This window comes from Tenrec ecaudatus, chromosome 7, assembly GCF_050624435.1.
Source record: "Tenrec ecaudatus isolate mTenEca1 chromosome 7, mTenEca1.hap1, whole genome shotgun sequence".
NCBI classification, from domain to species: Eukaryota; Metazoa; Chordata; class Mammalia; order Afrosoricida; family Tenrecidae; genus Tenrec; species Tenrec ecaudatus.
This window is the reverse complement of record NC_134536.1, coordinates 55,340,940-55,351,045: the sequence shown is the minus strand read 5'-3', so window position 1 is coordinate 55,351,045 and position 10,106 is coordinate 55,340,940.

Genomic DNA, 10,106 nt, shown 5'->3' with positions numbered 1-10,106 from the left:
GACCTTCCCAGACAAGGAACTTTGAGTGACCATTGGCAGACAAAATCAATTTTATATTTTATGCCTATTTCTTCTTCTTTAGTTTCCTCCTAGTTTAATCCATCAGGGGCCATGTCTCTTTATCTACTATCTCTTTATCCAACTTTTCTAAAGCATTCCCGGGAGATTATGGGGTGCTTGCCCAGTTCCTACACACCTGCTCTCAAGCCATCCTCCCAGTTTGCTTTTCCTCTCTGGCACATTTCACCGGCCATTGCTGCTGCCTTCCTCCAACCCCTGGAAGTGCTGCTGGCCTGTGCTGTTTAACCACTATCTGTTAGCTTCTCGGCAAGGGTGTAGCCACACCTCCATAAGAACCAAGGCCTACAGGTCCATGAGGAAATTAATAGAGAATTAAGCTGCTCCGAGAGGAGGGTCAGACTCATAAATTTGTGAATTCTTTCATCAGACTCTCTGCTGACTACTACAATGATTTATTCCCTCTTAGCCCTGGCTCAGAGTATACAAAATGCCCATTTTGGCAGTCACTTGGTAAAAAATTCTTCCTATGGTTTAGTAAGACAAGAGGTTAATGACATAAAATTAGAGGTGAAATGAACTGCCCTTGAGGCTACTGTCCTAGGAATCAGAAATAAGTTCAAACCATGGCAATAGCCTCAGGGCCTGCAATGTCATGTGGAGTCCAGCCCCATCTGCCTGTGTGTAGCCAGAGTGATTTTCTCCAAGAGTCTTTACTATGCTGCTTATTCTATTGTTACCTCATTGTTTATCATTTGAAATTCTTCTTTCTTTAAGGATTTTAATTTTTAAATTTCCGCCTTTGTTCTCATGAGTGTTCCCCACATCTGTTGAGGGCTCTGAACATCCTGCTCTAATTTCTGCTTCTGGTGGTTCCAGGGGCTCTTTAGAGCACTCCATTGGGTTTGGGGGAATTTCTTTACTTTTTTCTTCATAATTTGGGGGCCTTAGTCTCATTGATTGTGGTTTCCTTGGCATCATGTGGCAGTTCCTAGTAATGTTTCAGCTGCAGTGTTGGGTAGGGGTATGTGGCTCTGTCTAATGACATTGGATTGTTCTAATAGGATCCTGAAAACATGCATTGGTGAAATGGGGTAAAGAGGTGAGAGATAGGGAAAGGCAGAAATTTCAAGTATGGGGTATGGAAAAAAAGAGAGTAAAATAAATGTTGATAGTATTTATAAGCAGCTGTCTTTCTAGAAAAACATATTTATTATAAATAATCAGTAAATATATTTTAGAGAAGGGTAATCTAAATTAACAGGATGTGTGGAAATGTATTTCAGAAGGAAAATAGGAGAGCTGAAAGAGATGATGTGTGGGGCAGGAGAAAAAATTTAAGCAAATATCTAGAAAAGAAGAATATTGTGTGTGTGTATCAGAATTATTTTTAAAGAAGAAGAGTAAAAGAGAGAAGCTACACAAAAGGGAGAAGTAAAAGAAGATAAAGAATAAAAAAGTGAAAAGAGCAATATAAGGACAAAAAATTGGGAATGTAGAGAAAAGATGACAGAGTTAAAGAGTGGAATTTGGGTTGAGTGTGATTGCAGGAGTTTTGCTGTATGGCTCTGTGAATGTGGGAGGGATGGGTGCTGAGCGGGAGTGGGCTAGATTTGGTCTGTGTGCCGGGAGTCTACAGGCTGTCCTGTTTTTGCCTGGCAGGATGTGTATTCTTAGGAGGGTAAGGGCATACTTGGAGAAGAAGTGGAACAGAATTAAAAAAAAATGATGTAAGGTTTATGATAGAACCAAAGTACAAAAACCAAAGAAAAATTGAAATGAAAAATAAACCCTTGTGGTTAGGGATTTGTGCTCTTTTAGTGTGCTGTTTTGTGCATGCCTGTGCTTTGTGGGGCAGGGAGGCATGTGTGAAGAGGGGGGTACAGGAGAATGAGACAGAAAATAAGGTGAAAGGAAAAAATGGCAGAAGTATACGGATACTGAGAATATCTACATGATGTGGTCTGCTGTCCTTTCAGGGGTGCTGTCCATTTAGGAGGCAGCCAGGGAAGTGCTTTGGCTCCTGGATTGTCTCAGGGCTGTGGAACAGCTGGGCTCACAGAAGCAACCCAGGCTGCTCCTCAGTAGTGAAAGGGTCACTCCTCTCCCGCTTTAAGAAACCTTGGTCTACTGGGCTTTGAAGTTGAGTTTCTCATTGTCAGGAACTGCAGGCTGTCCCCGGAGTGGAACCCCTTGGGGGGTTGTTAAGGAGATCTTCGCTTGCTAGTTCTCTGGTGACCACTTTCCCTGGTCTTTCTCATTCTCCTTCTTGGTTGTTCTTTTTTTGCTGAATATTCCTCTGGTTGATTAGTATTGAGAGTGTCTTTAATGTCACTTTTTCTATCTTCCAATGATTCACTTCTAGTACTTTCCCTTTTAGCACATTTATAATTGTCCAAAATCTTACTGTTAATCTTCTTGCTTTCCAATCCACTGTGTAGACCACAGTAACCAAGGACGACCTTGAGAAGAATGAGAATTCCAGAACCCCACATTGAGCTCATGAGAAACTAGTACATTGATAAAGAGGCTGGTGTTTGCGTCGTTTAAAATCAGGAAAGGTGTGCATCACACTTGGATTCTCTCAGTCCTCTCAGACTGAATACTGATCAGAGAAGCTGGACTAAATGAAGAAGACTGAGACATCAAGATTGGAGGAAGTCTTATTAACCTCATGCGATATGCAGCAGACACAATCTTGCATGCAGAATGTGAGAAGGACTTGAGCACTTGCCAGTGAAGATCAAGGATTGAAGGTTTCAGCGTGGATTGAGACTCCATGTAAAGAAGATCAAAATTCTCACAACTGGAAACAGAGATAAATGGAGAAAAAGTTGACGTTTCTAAGGATTTTATCTTCCTTGGATCCACACTCCGTGCTCATGTAAGCAGCAAGCAAGAACTCAAAAGACATGTGGCTTTAGGTAAATCTGCTGCACAGGACCTCTGTAGAGTATAGAAATGCAAATATTTGAAGACTAAGTTTTATGTGACCCAAGCCATGGTATTGTTTCCCCCCTTTGGTAATTAGGATTTTATGGATTGTTTGAGGATCAGTAGAGATAAATTATAATTTTTATATAATTCTCTTGTTGTAGCTCTTGTTCTCAGTCACGCTGGCTGTATTTCTGATGTTTGGGGTTGGCAGGGATGTGAGGACGAGAAGGTTGTCCACTCTGCTGCCATTGGCTGAGGATGCCCTTGGATACTGACTTTGTACAGTATCCACAGCTAAGGGAAGACAGGGGCTCTGCCCAGGATTCCGGCTTGCCCCTGGATCTCTGGCCTGCTCATGAAACGCCACCCTGCTTTGGATTTCCAGAGAGCAGTTGCATGTGGTTGGCAGGGTAACAGCATTGAGGAAACAGCGTAGTTTCAGGTAGTAATTCAAAGTCTTAAAGAAAGTGTACATTTCTTGTCAATTGGTCTGGCAGAGTTTAGAGACATCTTGGAAGAGCCAAGTTCTTGTTTGCAGAGGCAGGAGTTGGCAGAGAGGGGGTCTATCTTGGTGCCATCTTCCCGGGACAAGTCGCCGTCGTAACTCTCATCGCATATCTAAGAAGCTAGAGCTGATGCAGTCCAGTCAATGCATTTTTCTGAACTGGCAGCCCCAGTTACCCAGGAACAGGCCTGCACGTTAGGAACTGCTGGAATTCATCCAGGCTTCCTGCATGGCTCCAGTCATGACCTGCTTAACCTCAAGCTCCAAGGGAGTGGTTGAATTGAAGTCCATATAAACTTTCCTCTCCAGCGAGCTGTCCTCCCCCCACCGTGCATTCCTCATAGGTGCTGCAGATCCCTCCATCCTGGTGTAACCATCGTATTTTACATTGCCTCCTGCACTTGTGACAGTTGGACACAGAAAATGAAAGACCAAAGAAGAACAATGCATTTGAAATGTGGTGCTGGAGAAGAATCTTCAAAGTACTGTGGACTGTTAAAAAGAAAAGCATATCTGTCTTGGAAGAAATATGTTGATAGTGCTCCTTGGGGGTAAGGATAGCAGACTTTATCTTACTTACTTTCGACATGTTGTCAGGAGAAACCGACTCTGGAGGAGACATCGTGCTTGGTAAAGTGGAAGGACAGTGACTGAGAGGAAGGCCCTCACCAAGATAGATTGACACTGTGGGTGAAACAATGGGTTAAGGCCTAGTAACAGATGTAACATGGCACAAGACCATGCAGTGTGTTGCTCTGTTGTGCATAGAGTCTCTATGGTAAGAGCTACTTGATGGCTGCAAACAGCAGCAAGCCCCTCCCTGGGAGGAAGATGTAGCAGTCTGCTTCAATGAGAAGTGACAGCATTCTCCTATAGGATCACTGTGAGCAGAAACCTATTCAAAAGCAATGATTCGTTTTTGTTTCTCTACTGCAATCCTATACGCTGATTTATTCTATGGAAAGTTACAAGAACGCAGCAACAGAAACACATCTGTTACGAATGTTGTTAATTTTAATATTTTACCACATTTTATCATTCTCTGTGTGTGTGCAGATTTAATTTTTTTGATGTGGTCACCCATGAATACTGAATATTTTACATGCGTAACTACTCAAAACCAGTACCACCGTCTTACCTTATCATTACTCTTACAAGTTTATCAAACAGTTATCTTTAACACAAGAGTGTCCTCAAATCTGCTTCTCCATTGAAACTGTGTTAACTCTCCCAGTCCTATCTCTTTCTCTCCTCCCACTTCTCATGGTTTTGCTCTGCAACAGTACAATTTTCGCGTGTTTATTTCATTGGTGGGTTCTCTGAGTGCTTCTGTCTAGAAAGTTCAACCATCTTCCTCTGTCTACACTGCCCTTTTTTAAGAACCGAAAATTGTAGCTCTGATTAGGTCAGATGATCCTAAAGCTGGGTCTTTCTTGTATTTCCAGTTGACCAGAAAGAGGTGTAGCCAGAGAAATAATGGAATGCTACAGAGACAATGCCAAGCTCTTCTCTGTACATCATATTTTGAGGGACATGATATCAATGTAACTTCACTACTGATATAAATCACACAATCTAGTTAGAGCTTGCCAGTTGCTTTCCACTTGAAAGTCCCTATTATTACTAGGATTGCATTGTTAATGGGAAAGGTGATTAATATTTCATCAGTATCCTTTTTCATCAAACCAATCATTATAGTCTTAGAATTTATTGATTACTCCTGCCTCAGTCATCAACTACTATGATAGTTACTGATAGTGAGTTGCTATTTGAAATATTCTTTTATCATTTTTGAGTTGGTATTCTAGGGATTAAATTTTGCGTTTCCATTATTTGGTCAAGTGATCATTTATTTCTTCATAATACATTTCTACATATAATACATTGTTCTGCCCATTTGGAGTAGTTAGTTTCTCTGTTAACCAAATAATTGATGTTCTAAGTCCATCCTGAGATGCCTCAAATGAGAGGTGTGATTGTCTATTTATGGCATTTCAGCATAGCTGAAAACTCCATTGGGCATGGGTTCACCTCACATATATGCTGCTACCATGATTTAAAATTGATATAAGTGCTAATGAGCTTTTTAATAGCCCAGAAATAGAATTCCTACTGCATTGAAGTAAAATGATCATATTCTCTTAAATAAATATCTCAAGAGGTATAATATCTTTCTTTTTCAGGTTAATAAATAATGGAAGAAAATTATTAAAAAATTAACTCATATTTAGTTCATTGTGAACTTTTGAAAAAGTTAGAAGACTTTTCAATCATAAATCATGACATCTTCTTAATAACTGTGTTGGTTAGGTTAAATGCGCCAGCGTGGCCAATAGGAACAGGCAGGTGGAGATTAATCAGGTTGCAGTTTGATTGGAGGGCAAAAAGTCAAATGGCTTTGCCAGCTCTAGAGCTCTCCATACCTAAATATGGAGAATATGTGAAAACAATTTGACGCAGATATAATATTTCATTGTATAAAGTAGCATTCATGTTACAAAATGAAAACCATTTTAAAATGCATCCATAATGATTTTAGACATAAAGTAGTGTCCACAACACCTGCCATTTTCTATTAATAATCATAGTATAGTATAGTAAAGTACAAACAATGCAATATTAGAATGTGTCAGTGTCCACAAACTATACCAAATATATCCCATCTTCTCTTTGTAACATTATATAGAGTTCTTATTCTTCACTATGAAGCCTGAGAGGGTGGGAGAGGTAAGAAGACTGGAGGCAACCAGGATAAGGAAAATTCATTCTCTATTTACAACACTGTTGCTGTTAGATGCTGTCCAGTCAGCTACAGCCCGTAGTGACCCCATGCACACCAGAATGAAACATAACTCTGTCCTGTGTCATCCTCACAATTTTATTCTATGCCTGAGCCCATTGATGCAGCCACAGGGTCAATCTATCTTGTCGAGGGCCTTCATTTTTCGGCTGTCCTCGACTTTACCAAACATGTTCTACTTCAGAGACTTGTCTCTCCTGACAATATGTCCAAAGCAAGTAGGGCAAAGTCTTGCCATCCTTGACTCTAAGGAGCACTCTTGCCTTACTTCTTCCAATACAGATCAGTTTATCCTTTTTGCAGTCCATGACATTTTAAATATGCTCTATAGCACCACAGTTCAAATGCATTGATTCTTCTATGGTCTTCCTTATTCAATGTTCAGCTTTCACATGCATATAATGCAATGGACATTACCATGGCTTAGGTCAGGCACACCATAGTCCTCAAAGTAACATCCTTGCGCTTCAATATCTAGATAAGCGTGTGCAGCAGATTTACCTAATACAGTATGTTTTTTTTAATCTTGACTGAGTTTTCCATGAGCATTGATTGTGGGTTCAGTATAACTAAATCCTTGACCACTTCAAGATTTTCTCCATTTACCATGTTGTTACCTTTTCGTCCAGTTGTGAGGACTTAGGTCTTCCTTACATTGCACTGCAATCCACCCTGCAGGCCATCCTTACTCTTCAGCAGAAAGTGCTTCAATTGCTCCTCGCTTTCAGCAAGCAAGGCTGTATCATCTGCCTATCCCTGGTTATTAATATGCTTCCTCTGATCCCGAATTCTTCTTCATATAATCCAGCTTCTCTGGTGCTTTGCTCAGCATACGAATTTAACAAGTGTGCAGAGAGGTCACAATCATGACACACACCTTTCCTGGTTTCTAGCCATGCAGTACCCCTAGTTCTGTTCACACAACTCCCTCTTCATGCATGTGCAATACCGTGTGCTGGAATTCTCATTCTCCTCACAGTTATCCACACTTTATGATAGTCCACACAGTCAAAGGCTTTTGCATAGTGAAAGAAACATGAGTGAACACCTTTCTAGTATCCTCTTCTTGGAGCCAAGACCCATCTGACATCAGCAATGATAGCCCTTGTTCTCTGTCCTTTATGAATCTGCCTGAACGTCTGGCAGCTCCCTGTCAATGAACTGCTGCAACTGTTGTTGGATGATCTCAAACAATATTTTACTGAGTGCAATATCATTCAGTTAAATCACCGTGCTGTGTAATGGGCACAAATATGATCGCTTGTAGTCAGTTGGTCAAGTAGCTCTCTTGCCAATTTCCTGCATAGATGAGGGAGTTCTTCCAGTGAATATTCAGTTTCCGAAACATGTCAATGGGTATTCCCTCGATTCCTGAGATGACTAGATCAGCCTGTGATCTTCCTGCAGTGGCATCATTGTGAATGGCTACGTGAGGAAGTTATGAACTAGTATCAGATGTATGGGTTAATGTTGGGCTTAAGTATTTGATCTGGGCTGGAAGGCGATGTTTTCTCAATATACAAATTCTGGGAGGGAGGAGTCAAGATGGTGTCCAGTTAGAATCAGCCAGCCCGTGTTCCAATACAACGATTATAAGCAATAATCTATGGATATGCAGGGGACCAAATTTGAAAACTTCTTAATCATAACCAAATCCTTTGAGGGAATGATTCGCTAGACTTGGGAGGTTAGGACCATAGTCTCAGGAAAAATCTAGACAAATTGGCATAACAGTCCACAAATTGGGTATGAAATGCGGTATATCATTGTTGAGATCAATGAATCTTGACTGAAAATATGAAATACCAGAAACTGCTTTATTTGTGTTTTATTTATTATACAACAGCATTCTACTGTGTGGATCACAACTGATAATGCTTGTCATTTTAAAAAAGAGGAATTATAGATAACGGAATTGGATTTTGGAGACTATATTGTTGGACCAAGTGGTGATCACTTGAACTGTCTAAATTAGAAAAGGTGTGTGTCGGAGTTATATACTTTTTTTGGTCATATAGTTTTTATTAATCAGCTTTCCAGGCTAAAGTGCATAGCAGAACAAAAAGGAGGTGCAGACACAGGAAAGGGAGGTTGCTGTGCCAACAGTAGAAAGGACTGAGGATTAATATTCTGCTCTAGAGACCAGCAGACAGAGGGGATGAAGGGATCCATGTGTAGGCAGGTGTAAGGGTGACAGGCCCAGGGGCCAGCCTCTCCTGTTTTGGGGCAGAAGCTGCTAAAGTGCTAACCCTACCCAGGTGACAGCTGCAGGAGAGGCTGTCAGAAGGGGGGCCAATTTTTGCAGAGGTGCTGCTGATCCTGAGTGTGGGCTCTTCATTCTATCCAAGGCCAAAGTGGAACCAGCTCCACTCCTGTTCTCCCAGGGCAGGCAAAGAAGCCCCCACCCAAAATGCAAGTCAGATGCAATGCTTTCTTGTGGCTCTTTGTTAAGTTAGGCTTGTGACCTTGGCCTCTCCCACCCCGTAACTTAGAGGACCCATAGCTGTCCCACTGCAAGTGAAAAAGCAACAGGCTAATTGGGTGCAGTCTTGGGTTGCTAATGTGCCTGTAGCTCCCGGAGTCAGAGTGACTGAGGAGGCAGGCAGGAGGGGTTCTGTGCTCCTTGAAAGGGTAAGTAGCTCATAGACAGATCCTCTTGGTGTCTCATGGCATGGCAGCTAGCTTACAGGAAGAGTCCCTCTGTTGAACTCAGCTGAAAACTGTCCAGCAGCACTACACTTGTTCAACCTGTATGCTTAGCAAATCATCTACTTTGTGAAGAAGAATGTTGTACCAGGATTAAAGGCAGGCTTGTTAACAACCTGCAGTACACAGGTGACACATCCTTGATTAATGTATGCAAAGAAAAATGGAGACATTTACTGAGTAAGATTGATAAAGGGGAAAGGGAACCAGGGAGCAAGGACCCCAGGAGAGGGCAACGAGAGAGAGCCAGGGGAGAGGAACGGGGGTGAGCAGAGAATCTTTATTGCTAACCAAGTTTATATATCTTTTGGGGGCATGCAAGCCTCCTATGTACAAGTAAAGACATACATCACAGGGAGTTGTACTACAGGTAATGAAGTAATGCGAGGAGGACAATCTAGGGGCATAGATGCAATAGCAAAGGGAGGGATTGTGACAAATGGGCGTAGCCTAGATTCAGGATGGCAGCTTAACTTTGGATGTCACTGAGCAGGTTTGACCTTTTCTCTGGCTCTCCCTGCAAAATAATGACTATACTTATCAGTTTGGTGTGAGTCCCACCTATAGTGGACCAGATGCCTTCAGGGTGAATGTCTCTAAGCATCTGAGCCCCCAGCATGTGCTGGCAAACAGCTTCTAATGCTTGGTATATCTTTGGGGGAGACAAAGTGGGGAAAAGTCTTTTTATATCCCACAGCATATGAATGTGAGAGTGTAGATATGAAACAATTGTATTTGACTATTTTAAAGATGGGTTTCGGGTCTGGCTGAATAAGGATTATTTTGATCTTTTCCACCTATCACTGAGATAATGTGTGATAGAAAGGATTATTAGGAAGTAGGAATAGAGTCTGTAAGTCCACTCCCTTCAGTCATTACATTGGATCTGTTAATAGGTTAGTATGAAATGCCTGCAAAGAAGGCTTAGAAAATATAAGTACTGCCCAGTGACTTGAATGCTAGGGGTAGCTCTCAATTTGAATTTGAAAAGACTTGCTGAGAGAGCTGATGGCAGACTCAGATGCTTGGTAGAGTGCCACTTGTTGAGTGGAAGTGGTGAAAACGCAGCAGTAGAGAGATGAGTGGAATCTGCCCATTGACACCCAAGGAGCTGGTTCACAGAGACTAGAGGAGAGACAA